Source organism: Pinus tabuliformis, chromosome 9 (genome assembly GCF_031772625.1).
Source record: "Pinus tabuliformis cultivar Carrire ecotype Pingquan chromosome 9, CPIR1, whole genome shotgun sequence".
Taxonomy (NCBI): Eukaryota; Viridiplantae; Streptophyta; class Pinopsida; order Pinales; family Pinaceae; genus Pinus; species Pinus tabuliformis.
Window position 1 is genome coordinate 708,411,986 of NC_142307.1, and position 20,000 is coordinate 708,431,985.

Sequence of the window (20,000 nt, forward strand, 5' to 3'; positions counted from 1 at the left end):
TTTCCTAATGCTTCATTTTCACTCTTCCATAGCTCAACTTCATTTTCGTACTAAATGACTCGATCAACAACATAGTTTGCCCAATTCACCTCCTCTTTCCTTCTACATTGTGCAATGTTCTTAATTTCTTGATAGAACAAAATGTTCTCCAAGGCAAATCTCAAATGAATTTAAACACACGTACAACATAACATAACCAAAACCTAAGTTAGAGGGGCAATAGTCTACTCATCTCATAAATATTAGAATACACAATTTAGATTCATAGATTACACTATTGTTTTTTGTTTGGCTCTTGATCAACTCTAACACTTCTATCTCATTGGTCCTCTCTTTTATCTATCATTATGATTGGTTACCTACATGATCTAATATGGTTAGTATCTCTCATAATGAACACAATATTTATTCTTCCTGTTATATACCTAGGGGGGATAATATGGGGTACAAAGGGAGGTACCTAAGGGAATAATGTAATAATGGGATGGGCCATAGTAATAAATAAGGTGGTTAACCCGTATCATGTAAGGGACCACAAGTAGTTAGTAATAATGTAATGGGCCCATGGTATTAGATAGATGGTATTGAGGGAACCATGGTATTGTATGTATGAGGCCTATCTAGAGGCTAGAGACTCCACATTGCATATGGCTTGTGGAGTATTCTCCTTCCTTAAGGAGTGAATGTATGGTGTTGCCCTACCTTAAGGGTTTTGATATCAATAAAGTGAAGCATTTCTATCTTCTTATTTCTGGGTATATTTGTATTCTCTTTTATTTCAGATCAGATTTATAACAAGTAGTATCAGAGCACTTTCTTGGGCAAAAGTGGAGTTTTTTTTTTTTTTCCTAGGGCCGCGAGTTTTCAGATCAGATCTGTACGTTTTGGGAAAAATATGCAAAATCTAATTGTATATCTAGATTCTTTGTGAAAAAATACCTGATTTCAAAAAAAAATCAGCCGAATCGGAGTCCGGATGAAGGAGATATCACTGATCTAAAAATCAGTGGTGTTGCAAACAATTTTTCAGGGAAGCAAGTTTGCGGCGCAGATCTGGACGTCCTGGTGCAAGATTTGCAAAATCTAATTGTAGATCTAGATTCTTTGTGAAAAAATACTCAATTAAAAAAAAATCAGTTGAATCGGAGTTCGGATGAGGAAGATATCGCTGATTTAAAATCAACTCTTTTTTTCGGAATTTTGGGTGATGACGGGAGAGTTGCAGCGCAAATCTGAAATTCCAGTGCCGGATTAGGATTTCTATCACATGGGCAGATGCAGAATGGCTGTTCCATTTCCAAAAACAGGTCATAATAGGGATTCTGAGCAATATTGACGGAATTGTGGCTATTTCAAATTTTTGCCAATTTTTTTTGTGATGGCGGGCCTAGATTAGAGGAACGTGTATAAATTTGATGGCTCTCATCCAACCACATGGCTAGCAAAAATGGAGAAATATTTCAAATTGAATTACATCTATGATGATGCGATTCAGTTGAGTGTGGGAAAAATGTACTTGGACGATGAAAGATGGCAATGGTGGCAGTGGCAGTGTCATCAACAATGCCATCCAAGGACAACTACTTGGAAAATGTTCGCAAAAGCTATTTGTGACCACTTTGACCGTAAATCTAAGTTCACACAGACAGATTTTATTTAGACAGATTTTATTTTTACAGGAAACAAGGAAACCAAGAAACCTAAAGGGTTATTTTCTGCTGGTATCTCCTTATTGTAGGTTCATGGATTGATTCAGAAGGAGAAGATCATTGTTTTCATAAATCCTAGTTGCAAGCATAATTTTATCAATGTTAATTTGGCAAAAAAATTTCAAGTTCCAGCAAAACACATTGAAAACACACAGGTTGATGATGAGGATGTTCTAGTTTATAAGGATTTGAAGCTTTATATGGATAAGTATGTGTTGCATGGTGATTTGTATACTTCAGATATGGATAACATGGATGTTGTTTTGGGATACCATTGGATGGAATCAATGGGTACTATCAATATTAATGTGCAGAAGAAATTCCTGAAGCTTTGGTATAAAAAGAATAAAATTACATTACAAGATATTTCCATTAATAAACAGGTAGAGTCCAAGGACGCTGAAGCAGAAGATGTTCTAGGGATTGACATATAAGATGATGAGCTAGTGATGATCGACAATCAAACACAAACAGAGGCTGAAGCAGAAAATGTTACAGGTGCTAATACATCAGATGAGGGTTCAGTGGTTGAAGTAATATTGGAAGATAAGACACCACAGCAGGCACCACAACATGCATTAGATCATAGTCAAGCTCCAGTAAGGGGTGAATTAAGGAAAAAGACACCGTGGGTTAAAACTTCAACATATTATCACCCACATCACCCCGCAAGACAACAACCAAGAAGATGGCAACCAATTAGCCATAAGGACAACAACCCCTGCATGACAGATAGAAAGGAGCGAAGATCCACCTATTACACATCAACACAGAAGAGGTGCTACGATCAACTTCCATCTCAAGCGAGCGAGGCACCAGCGAGATCGAGGGTTCACCTTTCTCTTGGATGGTTAGATGCACGTGCATGGTACCAGTGGACTACTCTTTTGAGCAGATCTTATTATTTATGTTCTTGCCATGTTTGGGGACGAAACATGCTAAGGGGGGTGGAATGTTATATACCTAGGGGGGATAATATGGGGTACAAAGGGAGGTACCCAAGGGAATATTGTAATAATGGGATGGGCCATAGTAATAAATAAAGTGGTTAACCTGTATCATGTAAGGGACCACAAGTAGTTAGTAATAATGTAATGGGCCCATGGTATTAGATAGATGGTATTGAGAGAACCATGGTAATGACCCATGGTATTGTATGTATGAGGCCTATATAGAGGCTAGAGACTCCACATTGAGAGGTGTCAAGGAATTATTGTATGAACATGCATATGGCTTGTGGAGTGTTCTCCTTCCTTAAGGAGTGAATGTATGGTGTTGCCCTACCTGAAGGGTTTTGATCAATAAAGTGAAGCATTTCTATCTTCTTATTTCTGGGTATATTTGTATTCTCTTATATTTTCAGATCAGATTTATAATACCGGAAATAACAGCTTTGATACCACTTGGTATAGCTTTGATACCACTTGTTATAGCTCCGATTCCACTTGTTGTAGATCTAACCCAGAAATATATGATAATATAAATATATCCAGAAATAACAAGATCTGAATATAGATAGAAATGATTTTTTATTGATATCAAACCCTTAAGGTAGGGCAACACCATACATTCACTCCTTAAGGAAGGAGAACACTCCACAAGCCATATGCCCGTTCATACAATAATCCTTGACAATGTTCCTTGACATCTCTCCATGTGGAGTTTCTAGCCTCTATATAGGCCTCATACATACAATACCATGGGTCATTACCATGGTTCCCTCATACCATCGAACTAATACCATGGACCCATTACCTTATTACTAACTACTTGTGGTCCCTTACATGATATGGGTTAACCACCTTATTTATTACTATGGCCCATTCCATTATTACATTATTCCCTTGGGTACCTCCTTTTGTACCCCATAGTATCCCCCCTAGATATATAACACTTCCTTTGCCAATGTTTCCAACATTTTTTGTAGCTCTTCATCTACATCCATGTGTCCAATTTACAACTAAGTTCTGTGCTTGCTTGTTGGGTGTGTATTATATTTTTTCCACAACTAGTAGCATGCGTGGGGGAGCGACAACCCCCCTGTTTGTTGCGTCAAACGCAACATGGAGGTTTCAAGAGGGCGGTAGCCCCCCTGCACGGGGTCTAAGGTAGCGGTGCCCTTGGTTTTTGTTTGGATCCTATATTAGGTGGGTAGACCTACCTATGGTTTTGTGCATGAGTTTTGCACATGTTTTTGAGCATAATAGTTTTTTGCCCATAGTATTTTGTAGATCTGATCAAGGGAATTATGATTATGTTTTAATCCAGAGTTAATGGATTGAGGTTTATGAATGTTTTGGCATATATATATATATATTGTAACATTGAAAGTAACATAATAAAAAATCAATATGATAGTCCTAGTTTTGAAATCAAGAAAAAATCTCTGTATATTGGTTTTATATTTTCATCATTATTTATTTTCTATTTTAAAAAAATTCATCTACAAATAATTTATATACAAAGTTTCGCATTACTATATGTATATGTTGAGATCATATTCACATACATACTACTCGAGTGCCTTCCATGCCTATCATACTTTACCTCATTACCCTACCATTATCATCATATTCCTTCAAACAATTCATCATTCACTATCGTATTATTCATATTCTTTTAAACGATTCTCTCTCTTACTATCACATTATTCATATTCCTACGAACAATTCGTCCTTCACTAGCGTATTATTCATGTTCCTACAGACAATTCATACCTAACTATGGTATTATTTCATCCCTACTACTGTCTCTAAATTTCATTATCATGCTCACACTAGCCCACATTACTGGTATTTTATAAATCACTTATTTTGAACACTTAGAACCTTCCAGATACCCTATCCGAAATCCATGCCCAACCCTATATCATCGTTAACTTCCAACCTCCAAATACGGATCAGACATTCCTCCATGTTTCAATTTAAAACTTTTTCCATTTACTCTGGATGGAGTGCTTTCTCCCCGAAAGAGGTTCCTACTTGTTTGGTCGGCACAACCTTTTAGGAGAGGTTGACGACACTATGCTTGCCCTACAAGTTTTGATTAGAAAGCAAAATTCTGCTGACATTGATTAAGTGACAACCCAGCAAAATGAAATCTCTCTTGGATGTGATCGGAGTGTAATCCAACCTAATAATAACAGTACAGAGGGAGACAGCCAGAAATCCAAGCAGCCAGCCAGCCAGCCATTTCGATTTTCCTTTTAGAAGTTAAATGTGATGGTATCCTTTTACTTTTTATTCATTTTGGTAGGGCAATCGATTTTTCATGTATTTTAGAAAGCAAAAGAGGAAAGAAAAAGCAAAAACATGGTACTGCAAAACTTTATCATGAAAGAGAGGATTCTTAATATTCGAGCGATCTGCAACCACAATTCATTCCCAGTTGAAGTATAAACCAAGCAATTTCAGTGAGAGATCTTACTGTCAAGCTACCCGATTCAACTTGTCTTCTCTACCATTTTGATTCAGGCAGTGGAAACAACTCAGATCTGTAAGGTATGTACTTTTTCAGATTTGCATAGTAATTCAATCGGGTATGTATGAAACGCCGATTCTGTTTTCAAATCGTTACTACCCATATTGATGGTAGCCCTTGTTTCATCAGATAATGTCAGAAAATTCTGCCAATGGTAAGATGGCAACCTCCACATTGCCCACTGATGAAAAGAACCCATCTCGGCTCTTCAACAGACAAAAGAGCGTTCATGAAATTCTCGGAGGAGGAATCGGTATCATTATTCGTCTATGGATCCCATTTCTGATTATTTTAGTTTATTTAGTTGTATGATTAGCTACGCCTCAATTTGAGATGAGAAAATTAATATATTTATGAACAAGAATGAACATTCTATATGGAACGATCTCTTATCTGTTACAGGGCTAAACATTCTCAAATGGTGCATAATAAATATAATTTCATAACGGAGTTGTTAACCACAGAAACGATCTTGAAAACTCAATACCCTTGATCAATTGGTTAAATTCTGTTTATATATAGATAGATATTGTAGATGTTGAAACAGGGGAAACATAGCACAACTTATATGGGTTTTGATGAGGATAATGAGCTGGTGGATTCTGTTACAGTGGCTGATTTGATGTTATGGAGGCGAAGAAATACATCACTAGGTATCCTTGTTGGTGCTGCTGTGGCATGGATTTTATTTGAGAAATCTGGGTACACTCTATTGTCACTTGTAGCCAATGTGCTTCTCCTTTTGGTCACCATCTTGTTTGTCTGGGCAACTGCCGCAGCTCTTATAAGCAGGTGAATATTTATTCTCTAAGGTTTTGATCAACCCCTTTTTGTGAATATCAATACATGGGATCAACCCCTTTTATAATGTTTTGATACCAGGCTTAATGGATTCATGAGTTGTGCCCACAATATAGGCCCCATTATCAATAGTGGAATGTATCCTGATACCCTGAATCGGGCCTTAATAACATTTTATTTCAGTTCATGATAGCTTAGGGTATTGAAAACATGATAGATTGGACTGAAGTGTATCAATTTTATTACATAAATACAGGCCTCCCCCTCCCCTGCCTGAATTAGAATTATCGGAAGATATGGTAAATGACACAGCTGCATCAATACGTTCCCGGATTAACTTTCTGCTTACAGTAGCACATGATATTGCCCTCGGAAAAGATCCCAAGCTCTTCCTCAAGGTGATGAAGAGATTTTGTCTTATGAATTGTACATCTATCCGTGCAAAGTTCCTGATAGACTGGCTGATAATCTGAATTCTGTTGTCTGTTTAGGTGGCTGTATGTCTGTGGCTTATCTCGACTATTGGGGGTTGGTTCGACTTCCTCACACTCGGATACACGAGTAAGTTATCGTTTTCTCTCCTATAGGTCTCCAGAATTTTCCTTCAATCAATGTTATTTAGTCCAAGTCTTATGTTTTAGTATTATCACTTACAGAATTTGAGAGTTTAGGTCTGTTTACGCTTTCTTTTCAATCTCTTCCTGGGGCCTTGTTTTCAGACGTACAAAATATATTTTCAGAATGGATTCGTTGTGTGTTAAGGTCATCGCAATGGACATGCCAGCGATATTAATTTTGGATATTCTTTTTGCAGGTCTTGTTATTTTGCTCTCAATTCCTGCTTTATATGAAAAGTATGAAGATCAAGTAGACAGATATGCAGATATTGCTTATAATGAATTCCGGAAGCTTTTTTTTCACAATTCAATGCACATGTTATAAGTAAGATACCCAAAAACTTCTCGAAGGGCAAGAAGATGCAGTAAATTAATCCGTATTCATTACAGCTGGGGTAAAAGTCTATTGAGATAAACTTGTCCTGTTCATTTGAATAGGTGAACCTGTATTTTTGAGGTTCTTAACCAAGCCTGTTTTCAGGTCAATGAGATCAGTTGTAAAGCTGAGGAATTTGGATTGTTACTTCTAGGAGTTGCAGCATATGTTTTGAGTTTTAACTTGTTTAAGGTCGGGAATCTCAGGGAATTTGCCATTCTTGTCATTTTTCCCAATTGTGACTGCTATGTAATTGTGTACTGTACGAAATATGTTGACCCTGGCTAGTGGGCTACTCTACCACTGAGCTACATGCCCCTTTCATGACAAGCATGATGGGCATCCTTACCAGTTCAATATCAAGGTGTGGATTGCTATCTCCAACAAAATACTGCTGGAGGCTTTAGTGTGCCTGTTTCATGTGACACCTATTATCCTTTTAAAAAATCGACTTGTTTATGTTTATGAAGTTATACACATGTTCAAAGTTGGAGGGCATTCGTCTTCTCACAATGTTCTTCTGTTTTAGAAGTCTTATGTTTTGTTACGTGTTTAAAATATCTGTCATGATATTCTGAAGTATAATGTTTTGCAAATGATTAAAATTTCTTGGTATTAGTATTTTGGAACCTTCAACCACTTCATGAATAAATTACTTATTTTAAATATAATACTTCTTTCTATTAATATAAAAAATGGTACCCTTATTTTATTAAAAAGAAGGCTGTGATAACAACAACCACAAGCTATGGCTAATAGGGAAAAAAAGCCTGGCCAATCAATTTTGCCATGCAGGGCATAAAAAAGAAGTGGCTTTTAGCGCCATAATTCCCAAGACAGACATGCATAAGTAAACAAAGCAAGCAGGCCAGATGGCCAGAGTGAGATGTGATATCAAGTAGCTGTTGGAATCATGCCTGCATCAATAGTGGGGTCTCAAGAAGAGACCCTATCCATCAATTGTGGACTTAGGATTGACTACAAAGGAATCATACCTGTCGTTTCTCTGCTTGGACTCTTCAGGTCTCTCTAGTTTAGAGATTGCCAAGGGAATGGTCTGAAGCTTGTCAAATCAAGGAGTCTCCACGTCCTAGGGAGGAGGCCAGTGCCTTACCAACATTAGAAGCTCTAGAGTGGGCTAAATGTGCTGACCAGTGATCATCAGGGAGGGCATTGCTCGATAAGGCGTGCTAGTTTAGAAGTCCATTCAAGTTTTGCCTTCCGTGCCTATAACTGGATCTGTAGCTAGTAGCTACAAATGGGCAGAAAGTGGTGATCTGTCATGCCAGGTGAAGTTTGTGAACTGCTGTGTGTTGGTGAATGAGCACTCATTTCTTGTTTCTTTGTGACTGGCTTCCATTTATCATGATGTGGTCATCTAGGAGAGAGTGCAATCAACAACGTTTCATTTGGATTCCATCGGCTAAGAGGTTGAGTGGTGGTTATCTATTCAGCCAAAGATGCCCAAGACTTGCACCTGGCCCCAATCATTGTTATGTGCACCGGCACATCCACAAGCCTGAGACCAAACACAATTGTGATCTTGGTGAGACTTGAATCCTCATGGGGGTAATATCAGTGCCCTGCTCTTACTGAATCAACAAGCTACCATTGACACGCATTTCTTGTTTTCTAGAGATGATATAAAGTATCTAATCTAGTACATTGCCGTGCTGTTGGAAGTTCCACAGCGGGAGAGATTCTCCTAAAAATGTTGATTTCCAGGTTATTATGAGAGGGAAACAGTCGACTGCAAAGTCTAAGGGCCCAATCCCAAGTTGATGTGGCATATTTTCGGTGCCAAAATAATTTATAAATGCTCGAGGGTGTCATTTTTTTGACACAAAGGACATTTGTGTTCAGGAAGTCCTCAGTACTTCAGGGTTTAGCCTACAGACAGCCTGCCATGGATGAGTGACCACACAAAACACGCTTTTTTGGGGTTCCATATAAGCCTTCCATGTGGATTTCAGTCTACAAAGCCGTGTCTTGTCATTAGATTTGTGTTTCCAGACTTTGTTTAACTTCGTATCCAGTGCAACCCTAGGTGACAGCCACTGGTAGCCATTTTCGGACTTATATTTCTTAAATTCTTTCATGCGGTTCCATTTCTAGTCTTTCCCCCAAACTTGTGGTCCTGGCAGAGTGCGCTTCAAAAACAGGTTGTCTGGAATCAAATTCTGATTTCTGATTATAATTATCTCATCTGAATGATTGGAATTGTGTTCATATTTCAAAATAACCCCAGGCATCCGGTTTCCTGCCGAAGTATCATAAAACTCCCCTGGATATTTGACCTCTTAAAACAATCTTTTGGCCAAGAATCAGGCTATGTTATCTAGGAGCTTGCCATTGTGAAGATTCATTGGTGACCATGATAAGCTGTGGTCATTAAAAGGCAAGTGCTGATTGTAGGGAGTCACTTTTCGATACCAGGTTGTGTACCATGATTTCCTAGGCATGCGTATGCTTTTTCCTATATCAATATTATTTAAAGTATTTCAAAGCAGGTTTAACGTGTCGTATTGGGTTCAGATTTTAGCTCCCAATATAAATTTCTGTTCTGAACATTCTCATGCATTTCTTCCTGTTAAACTATCCAGTAATATCTCAATCCAGTCACCAAGTTGCCTAGTTTTTGAAATGCTTACTAGGCATGAACTTTGGGGATCGTTCTTTGGCATCCGTGGGCTATACTAATTTACAGGGTTTGGAAACTAGCTTATTGCCCATGTACAATTCCATGACGTAGGAATCAGGATTTAATGACAGTTCTAAAGGGAAAAATGATAAATCGACTGCTACAAATTAGATTGGATTGCATTCTTCTCAAGGTCCAATTGCAGTAGGGTAGATTTGATCTTAGATTGCTGTCATATGACCTGATCGCTATCACAATTTAGTAAGAGACCCTGGGATGTTTTATTGTTGTGAAGTATGAACTTGAAAATGAAATTTAATATGGAGATGCTTAAATTCAACAACTATTATAAGGGGATGCAGGGTCAAACTTGGTTCTTTAGATCTCTGAACCAGCTTCTCCCATATTCTCACTGCCCATGGGATGAACTTTAGCAGCCTTACTGTTGAAAAGCAGGAGATAAAGGATTTATTTTACATTTGTTCAACCACTAATTGGTACAGTCACCAAGATGAGGTCAAATTGGCTAAACTCATCCATCATGTGCATAAAGTGAAGGTTTTTGTCACTAAAGTGTAGGTAAAACGGTGAATTTAACAAGAAGGATATAACTGAAACTGAATGGAAACTGAACACAAAGATACAAGTAAAAACACAAGATTTTTACGTGGTAAAACCTTGACAGGGTGTCAAGGAAACATCCACGGGGCAAGGGATTGGATTCTTTATTAAATCAACAATGATTCTCCATGATTACAATAGTTTGGGCATTCATCAGTTTTATAAGAGCCTTCTTCGTTACATAACTGCTGTTTTGGTATAAAACTAACTTAGCAATAACTAATACAATTTTACACATATTTACATAAGTAGTTGTCAAATTCCAACAAATTCCACCTTGACAACAATTTTCCTAATCCCTTGCCCATGCCCATTCATCATCTCTTCTGCATGCCAAGAGAAGCTAAACACCATCGCATCGTCTCTACTGTAACTGGCTTCGTAAATATGTCTGCACAATTTTCCCGTGTATGGACCTTCTTAAGAGCTACTTTTCCGCCATCGATCACATGTTTTAGAAAATGATATCTTACATCAATGTGCTTGGTCTTGCTGTGATACGCTGGATTTGTAGCCAAATGAATAGCACTCTGACTGTCATAGAGTACATTCACTCTCTCATGCGTCCTTCCAATCTCATCAAGTAGACCCTTTAACCAGATTCCTTCTTCACTGGCATCTGAAGCAACTATATATTCTGCTTTGGTAGTGGACAACGCAACTGTTTCTTGAAGCTTTGACATCCAACTTATTGCTCTACCTGCAAGAGTAAAGACATAACAGGTAGTAGATTTCCTTTTGTCCAAATCACTTGCATAATCAACATCTACATATCTGCAGATTGATCCTTCACTACCATTAAAGATGATGCAATGGTCACTTGTGCCTTTTAGACATCGAAGTACCCATTTCATTGCTCGCCAATGTTCTTCACCTGGATTTGACATGAATCTGCTGACAACTCCAACTGCATGTGAAATGTCAGGTCTTGTAGATACCATCACATACATTAAGTTGCCTACAACATTTGCATATGGTATAGGAGACATATATTGCTTTTTTTCATCAGTTCTAGGACTCAAAACCAAAGAAAGCTTAAAATGGGAAGCTAATGGAACATTAACAGGTTTCACACTGTTCATACAGAACTTTTCAAGTACTCTTTCCACATACTTCTGCTGTGATAACCAAAGCTTATTGTTTTTCCTGTCTCTATGTATCTCCATGCCCAAGATATGTTTTGCTGCTCCAAGATTCTTCATATCAAACGTCCTAGAGAGCTGAGCCTTTAACCTGTTGATCTCTTCCATGCTTTTGCTTGCAATAAGCATATCGTCAACATACAAAACTAAGATAATGAATATGCCACTGAAACTCTTGAAGTATACACAATGATCATACTCACTTCTAATAAAACTCTGGCTCACCATGAAGGAGCCAAACTTCTTGTACCAGTTCCTGAGAGACTGCCTTAGGCCATACAATGATTTCCTGAGCTTGCAAACTAATCTTCTGCTGCGACCTTGTACACAATCTTCTGACTGTTCCATATATATCTCTTCATCCAAATCACCATGTAGAAAAGTTGTTTTAACATATAACTGTTCTAACTCAAGGTTAAGTAATGCAGTTAGTGCCAACACAGTACGAATAGAAACATGTTTTACAACTGGTGAAAAAATCTCATGAAAGTCAATACCTTTAACCTGAGAATACCCATTTGCTACCGGTCTCGCCTTATATTTTCGATACTTCCATCAACTTTCCGTTTCAATTTGAAGACCCATTTGCATTCAACAACACTTCTCCCTTCAGGAAGTTCTTCAACATCTCAGGTATTGTTCTTGGCTAAGGAATCCATTTCTTTTTCCATAGCCATTTTTCATTTTTCACTATCTGTATCATCTACAAGAAGGTTCCCCATCTTCAGTGATAAAGCAAAAGATGAAGCAGAATCTTCATACTTTTTGGGAGTTTTTCTTTCCCTTGTAGACCTTCTTAGAGTGACTGGTTGCTGAATTGGTTTAGAAACTTGAACAACTTCCTTTGTATCTTCAACACCTTTTCCTCTAGAAGTCTCTCCTTCCTTTCGACTTTCAAAAAAAGGTTCAGCCTCCAACTGAATTTGTTGATTTGGCGATATATGTTCCTATTCAATTATTTCAACATTTGATTCTAAAAGAGAAGATTCATCAAATGTTACATCTCAACTAATGACTATCTTCCGCGACGTAGGATCCCACAACCTGTATCTTTTCACCGCATAGTCATACCCAACAAAGACATAACATTTCGATTTTGGATCTAATTTTGAACGCTGATTTTTAGGAATAAGAGCATAGGCATCACAACCAAATATCCTTAAATGTGAATAATCACAACAGACCTGACCAAACTTCTTCTGGAATTTTATAATTAATTACTACTGAAGGTGATCTGCTAACTAAATAACAAGCAGTGGATACTGCTTCTGCCCACAACTCCTTTTGGAGGTTAGCATTGCTAATCATGCTTCTGGCTCTTTCCATAAGAGTTCGATTCATACGTTCACCAACACCATCTTGCTGAGGAGTATAAACAACAGTTTTGTGTCTAACAATTCCTTCATCCTTACAGTATTGTTCAAATTCTAGAGAAGTAAATTCACCACCATTGTCAATTCTTAAACATTTAATTGATTTGTCTGTTCTTTTTTCTACCATTGCTTTAAATTATTTAAAGACATTGAATACATCAGCTTTATTTTTCAGCATAAAGACCCAAAATTTCCGGGAGAAATCATCAATAAACGTTAAAAAATATAAAGCACCTCCATATGATACAACAGGAGATGGTCCCCACAGATCAGAATGAATATAGTCCAAAATTTCTTTACTATTATGACTTCCAGTTTTAAACCTCTGTTTACACTATTTTCCATACACACAATGTTTACAGAAATCCAACTTCAAGGATTTCAAAACAGGAAGTAATTTACGTTTCATCAATAGCTGAAGACCTTTCTCGCTCATGTGACACAATCGTTGATGCCATAAGCGAGTACCTTCTTTTTCTTTCTCTGACACAATCACTGCTTCACTGACTTGAGTACTGCCTTTGAGTCTGTAAAGATTTCCAACTTTTCTGCTTTCATAACTAGGGTGCCTTTAGAGACTTTCAACACTCCATTCTGACTTGTAAACTTATAACCATTCGAATCCAACACTCCCAAAGAAATCAATTTTTCTTCAATTCAAGTACATGTCTAACACTAGTTAATGTTCTAACTGTGTTACTATACATTTTAATCCTGATATTTTCCATCCCAACAGTCTGACATGATACATTATTACCCATAAACACAGAACTACCATTTACATCTTCATCTGAAGTAAACCAATTTTTGTGTGGACACATGTGATGAGAAGCACCAGAGTCTAACAACCAACTTTGAAAATCCCGAGAGACATTCCATACAGGTAAATTTTCATCTATCATACATAATTATTCAGCAGATAAAACTTCGTCTATCGTACCTGAATCAACCTGATTTGCTTCCTTCTTCGGGTTATTAGACTCTTTTTTCGTTTCCAATAGTCTTTCTTAAGGTGTCCAATTTTATTGCAGTGCCAACATTTTGCCTTAAATTTCTTTCCCTTTGATTTTGATCTGGAAGATCTCCTTGTTTTTTCTCCTCTTTCCTTTGATCGTCCTTTGGCTATCATGGCTTCTGGTGCAACTGTTTCAGTATTGGATTTCTTTCATACTTCTTTCGACAAGAGAGCTTCTACAACTTATTCAAATTTCAAAGAATCAGCAGTGCTCAAACTGATTGAAGTTACGAAGTGGTCCCACAACTCGGGAAGAGAACACAACAAGGTTATAACTTTGTCTTCTTCCTGAATTTTAATTTCCATATCTGATAATTCGCATATAAGTGTATTAAAAATATTTAAATGTTCTGCAACTTTTGTACCCTCCTTTATCTGTACACTGTACAATTGTCTTTTCAAATAAATTCCACTGGTTAACGATTTTTTCATATATAGTTTTTTATTTTTTCCCATAAACTTGCCGCTGTACTCAGGCATAACCTGATGGTACTGAGAGCTCAGGCATCCAAGTCCTCCCAGTCTGAATCTGTCATGCTAGCAGGTTTCTTATTTGCCCCGTTTAATGCTTTGTGCAACCCTTGTTGCACTAACAAATCCCTAACTTTCAGTTTCCATAGAGCAAAGTTGTTTTTGCTTGTGAATTTCTCCACCTCGAACTTTGCATTCGTCATCTTGGCCATTTCTTTCCTCCTAGGGTTTCAGTCTTTCAACTAAAATATTCTTATTTTCCTTCTTCCAGCTAGGGTTTTCAAATTTTCTTTCTGATTTTGATATTCTACACAAATCAAAATTTCTTTCTGCTTTTGTTTTTCTACACAAAATCTGATTCTGTTGCCTTTTTTTGTAACTCTTAAGAAATTTCCAAAATTCTCTTAATTAATTTCCAGAATTTCTTTTCAAGTTTCCTCCACAGATTCTTTAAAAATTTCTTGAAATTGCCCCAAAAAACAAAGTTAAAAATTTCCAGAAATTTTAAATTTTTTATTTTATTTTTATTTTATTTTTTCTCAAATTCACCAGCGCTCAACAGAAATCATATTTCTAGTGTTAATTTTTTTTTTATAAAAATAATTACCTGAATTCTTTCTGTTGATCGAAGGCCTCTTTATGAAACAATGACTCTTTTTGCCTTTGCTCGTGCACACAGTTCAACCGATGGACTCTTCGGCAGCAACGACAACATTTTTGGCCTTCCTTTTCCATAGCAGGTTCCCTTCCTCTAACATCGACGTCAGACTTCTCTTTGGCTGTAGGTTTCTCTTTCTCCAACAACGACGCTTTCTCTCAGCGGTTCACAATGGAAGCAAGGGCAATTTTTTTTATTAACCACAACGGGTTTTCAGCTCAATTCCGATGTCAGACTTCAAACAAAGCTTTGCTTTTCTCTGTTCTTCACTTAAAGCATCGACAACGTTCTTCAAATAGAGCTCGAGAGCTCGACTGTAACCACAATGGGCTTTCAACTCACCTCCAGCTGCGACAGGGTCTCTGCTGAGCAACCCAAACTTATTCAATAAAAAAAAACGACAGTTCTGCTGCATTTACTCCCTCTATTAAACCGTAATCTTCTGCTGCTCCCTTAATTTAAACCGACGTCTCCTTTTCCCCTTCACAACTGCAGACAAGGTAATATGATAGGCTCTGATACCAATTATAGGTAAAATGGTGAATTTAACAAGAAGGATATAATTGAAACTGAATGGAAATCGAACACAAAGATACATATAAAAACACAAGATTTTTATGTGGTAAAACCTTGACAGGGTGTCAAGGAAACACCCACATGGCAAGGGATTGGATTCTTTATTAAATCAACAATGATTTTCCATGATTACAATAGTTCGTGCATTCATCAGTTTTATAAGAGCCTCCTCTGTTACGTAACTGCTGTTTCGGTATAAAACTAACTTCGTAGTAACTAATACAATTTTACACATATTTACATAATTAGTTGTTAAATTCCGACATAAAAAAAATAATCGAAACATAAAATATGGCAATGGTAAAAGCATTTTCTGCCTTATTGGAAGGAAGGAGGCATTATTACATGAGTTATCCTTATATCATAGAGAGCTACTTTGTAGGCAATACATAAATGCCACATTATAGTATTGATTGCTATATGATATATGTGGTTACAAAGCATTTCCTACCTTGATTGTTAGGTGGTGAAGTGACAATATTAGGTAAGGTAGAATCTCCAAGTGTGTTGTAGTTGCAATATTAAGAGGAGACAAACATGAGCTCATGATCTAACAACAAAATGGTCAAATTGTGGGATGGAGATCTTGCTTGCCACTTCCCCTTGTGGTAATCTGTAACAAGGCCAACAATGAATATCTATACTAAATAACTAGATATGCTAAGCACCTTAACTAGATCCTCTCCTTTCTACGAGTTCCTATGTTTTCTACAAAACTATAAAAAACTAAATGAAAATAGTTGCTCACATAGTTGAGTAGTTAGCTGGATATACAAATACTTGTACACCAATTACTACTAATTATATAATATTGGAAAATATCTTACTATGTCAAAGGTATGGTAATTAAATATTTCAACATGTTAAGAAATAAAGTAAATACGTAAAAAATGTTAACTATCAACATAGATACATATTAACTTTAGATGTAATAAGTACGGAGAGGGATCAAAAAGAAAGTAAGATGCAAATTTCTGTGTGCTTAAAAGCGGTCAAGTTGTATCTACACAGGGTGTGTACAAATGATTGGGATTCTTTTCTTAAATTTTTTTTGTTACATTATGTTTTTTTTAATATATTGATTTATAAGCACAGATGGTATAGATCTCATTCATATATATAGGGTCATTATTTTAAAAATTTATTTAGATTATATTTTGTGGACTTTTGCCATATGTTACATTAATGTTACGCAGAAATGTTACACATCTCCCTCATGTCGAGCTATAAGTGGCACCTTGCTTCTCTTGGTGCAGCAGTGAAAACATATCATATTGTTGTGTAAAGACAAAGAAGAAGCAATATAATATACAGAAATAATCGTCTATGGTTAAAGTGACATTCTCTAGGCCTTGATGGGTCAGAGGATTAATCCCGATTCTTATACATCCCAAATGTAAATAATTAATATTTAACCTCTTAGCTTCAGCCTGTAATTGCTTCGGGTTAAGAAGTGGAATAGATTGAACACTATCAGAGTTTTCTTGAATCTGGCTAATGGATTTTTGATACTAATTCTAGTAGCAGGTCTCAGATGAAATATAGACAGACAAATCAATATAGAATTTAGATGCAGAGATACTAGGAAGTTTCCATCTTGCAACAGGTTGTGTTTCTTCGTATTCTAGTTCGGCTTCATTTAAAACACGACTAGAACTTGATGCAAACATATCTTTGAGTGGCTTTTCTATGGCAGAAGACCCTCTCTCTTCTATTTCTCTGAACGAAATAGATTTTCTGAATGAATCCATTCTTATAAAAGATGGTGTATTATGAATACCAACATCTTGAACCAGATGTTACTGGCTCTGATACCAATTTTGCAGTAGGGGCTTTTGTCACAAGCTTGCTCTACTTTTGGCCTTGCTGTATCTCTTCGCTTGCCTTCGTTATCGACCTTTGGTGAACCCAACATGAACTCGACGCAAACCTACTTGGTTTTTTCACGCTCTGACACCTTACACACGACTTCCTCGCCTTCCAATGGTTTGGCGTCCCTTCAAACCTTTGGCGAACCTACAATGAACTTTTAGTGAACTTCGAGTGAAGATAACAAGACAACTACTACACAACAGACATTTTATGATAGCACAAAGATATTCCAATTCGGAAAATTTCTTCTCGTATTATTTCTCAGAAAGGATTCATATTATAGAGAGTATTCTTTTTACAGATAGACTATGGTTGCATTTATTGGACTTTTGCTTCTCACAGAAGAGTAAGCATTACCGAAGGCTTCCTGGCAACACACGGGCTCTGTCTAAGAATATACAGACTCAATAGACTTCAAACTTCTAATAGATCTGGCCACTTTAGGTTCTTACCAGTGCCGAGCACACTGATACGCAAGCTTTTCAGATATCTAAGACTCCAAGACTCTATGACTCTCAAACCCCGAATGCTCAAATGAGCCTTACCTCCTCCAATATATTGGAAATGAGGGGGACAAACATTTGGCTTATTGGCCGACAAACTTTTGTACTCAAATATTCTGTCAGTCCTTGAGATGTGGCTCAAAGCGCACCAATAGTTGGAGAAGTGCTCCGAGTCTCTGTGACTAAGGAATCTTTAGTACAAGATTACAGTGTGGATGATTTATCAAATCTCACAGAAAATATTTTCACTAGATATTTACATAGTGGATGCTTTTGTACAACAAAGCCCACAAGAAAAGGTGGTCACAATTGGGCCCTTGTGACTGGACATCATAATTACACTGATGGATGCTTTTATTTGATAAGCCCACGAGAACCGTGAGAAAACAGTGATATCAGGGAATTTGTACTTTTTATACAGTGCTTCATCCCATGCTTTGGTAAAAATTCTACGGACAATCATAGGTTTCCCTAGAATTATTTGGTGTTTTATTTTTGTTAATACAAGCCATTGATAATGCCTAGCCATGTATTCTTTTAAGGTTGGATTATCATAAAAAATTATCCATTCTTTGTCTGTCATTTCTTTGACAGTCTTATATGGTAGATGGAAATAATCGCCAATGTTGTTTTTGAAGCAGAAGCCACAATGAATTCTACAATATGCTTCATGGTATAATGGGTCCATTGCTGTTCTATTGACACCGTAGTCAGCCCTCATTTTTGTAGCCAATCACATTGCTGGTTTCTTTGCATAATCCCAGTTGTACTAAATCTTAATTTAGTATAATGGATTTCTTCTTTATCATCCATGTTCAATAGATCCCACCATAACTGTTTATAGCTGGAAAAGTCATAAACTGTATCAGGAAAGATTATTTTGGGATCTCCTCCTGGCCATAAGGCTGCAGTTTGTGTCGGCAAGGGCCATGCAAGGTTCCTCGTACGGTTGATACATAAATATTTTTCATAGACCCTGCTACGAATTCCTCCATGGGACTAGATACATGTGATATCATTGAAATCTCTTTTCAGGGCATCTTCTACATATAATGCATCTATTTTGGCTTTTGTGTACACCATGTCGTGTATCCATCTGCTCCCTTTTGGGTATACCCTTCTTTCTGGTACAAGATGCATAATATCTGTATGGGCTTGTAAATTTGCATCCAATACTTTGGTATTCCTTAGTTGCCAAGTGGGTTTCCAATTATCTCTGTATTCAAACCAATCCTAGTTATCTGATATTGTTCGTAGAACTTCTTGCTTTTGAGTCTGATCCCATTCTGTAACAATCACCATTATGTGTTCTTGTTGCTGGATAAATTCCCTGCTAAGAAAGTTTGGTAAACATTTCTCTATCCCTTTTATATGTTCGACCTCAAAGTCGAAGTTTGCAAAGAGAGCTTGCCATCTTTCTTTTGCTTGAGGATACCACCCCATCCTATGTTGCTGGCATCTGACTCTACAATTTTAAATGAGCTGTCATCAGATACATGTAAAATAGGAAGAGTCTTTACCTTTGCTTTGATCTTCTAGACAACTTCTATATGTGCTTCTGACCACTAAGGTGGTTCTTTCTTGAGTCTCTCATTAAGTATGCTTCTATCCTTGGCACAATCTTGGTAGAAGTTACTGACATAATTTAAACATCCCAAAAACCTCTGAAGTTGAGTTTTATCAGTGATGACATTTGGGAATCTGTTAGAGAATTCAAGTGCATGCTTTTGCAAAGTTATCTGGCCATTAAAAATATTATGACCAAGAAACCGAATAGAAGTCTGAAATACTTTTTTCTGAGAACTAGACCATTTCATTTTACCAGTTTTACAAACTTATGAATGTGCTTGAAATGGTCTTGGACATTCCTGGAGAAAATTAGAATGTCATCAATATAAACTATAATCCAATCAAAGTAAGGCTTAAAGATTTTGTCCATCACCTTTTGAAATTTTGAAGGAGCATTGTTCAGTGCAAAAGGCATGACATTCCACTCGTAGTGACCTGCAGGAACACTGAATGCAGTTTTGAATTTATCTTCTTCAGAGATGGCTACTTGCCAAAATCCTGCTTTCAAATCAAACTTTAGAAATATCTTTGCTCCTGCTATCCTTCCCAGCAGATCTCCTTTATGAGGGATAGGAT

At 37.0% G+C, this 20,000-nt stretch overlaps 1 pseudogene across 1 annotated transcript; it reads left to right on the forward strand.

The window, feature by feature from the left end:
• The first annotated feature begins 4,593 nt into the window (after positions 1–4,593).
• Positions 4,594–7,456, forward strand: LOC149150661 (reticulon-like protein B12; annotated as a pseudogene). The gene is made up of 6 exons (XR_016262658.1): positions 4,594–5,209; positions 5,319–5,442; positions 5,801–5,981; positions 6,247–6,388; positions 6,482–6,551; positions 6,805–7,456. The product of XR_016262658.1 is annotated as a reticulon-like protein B12 (transcript).
• Positions 7,457–20,000: the final 12,544 nt, after the last annotated feature.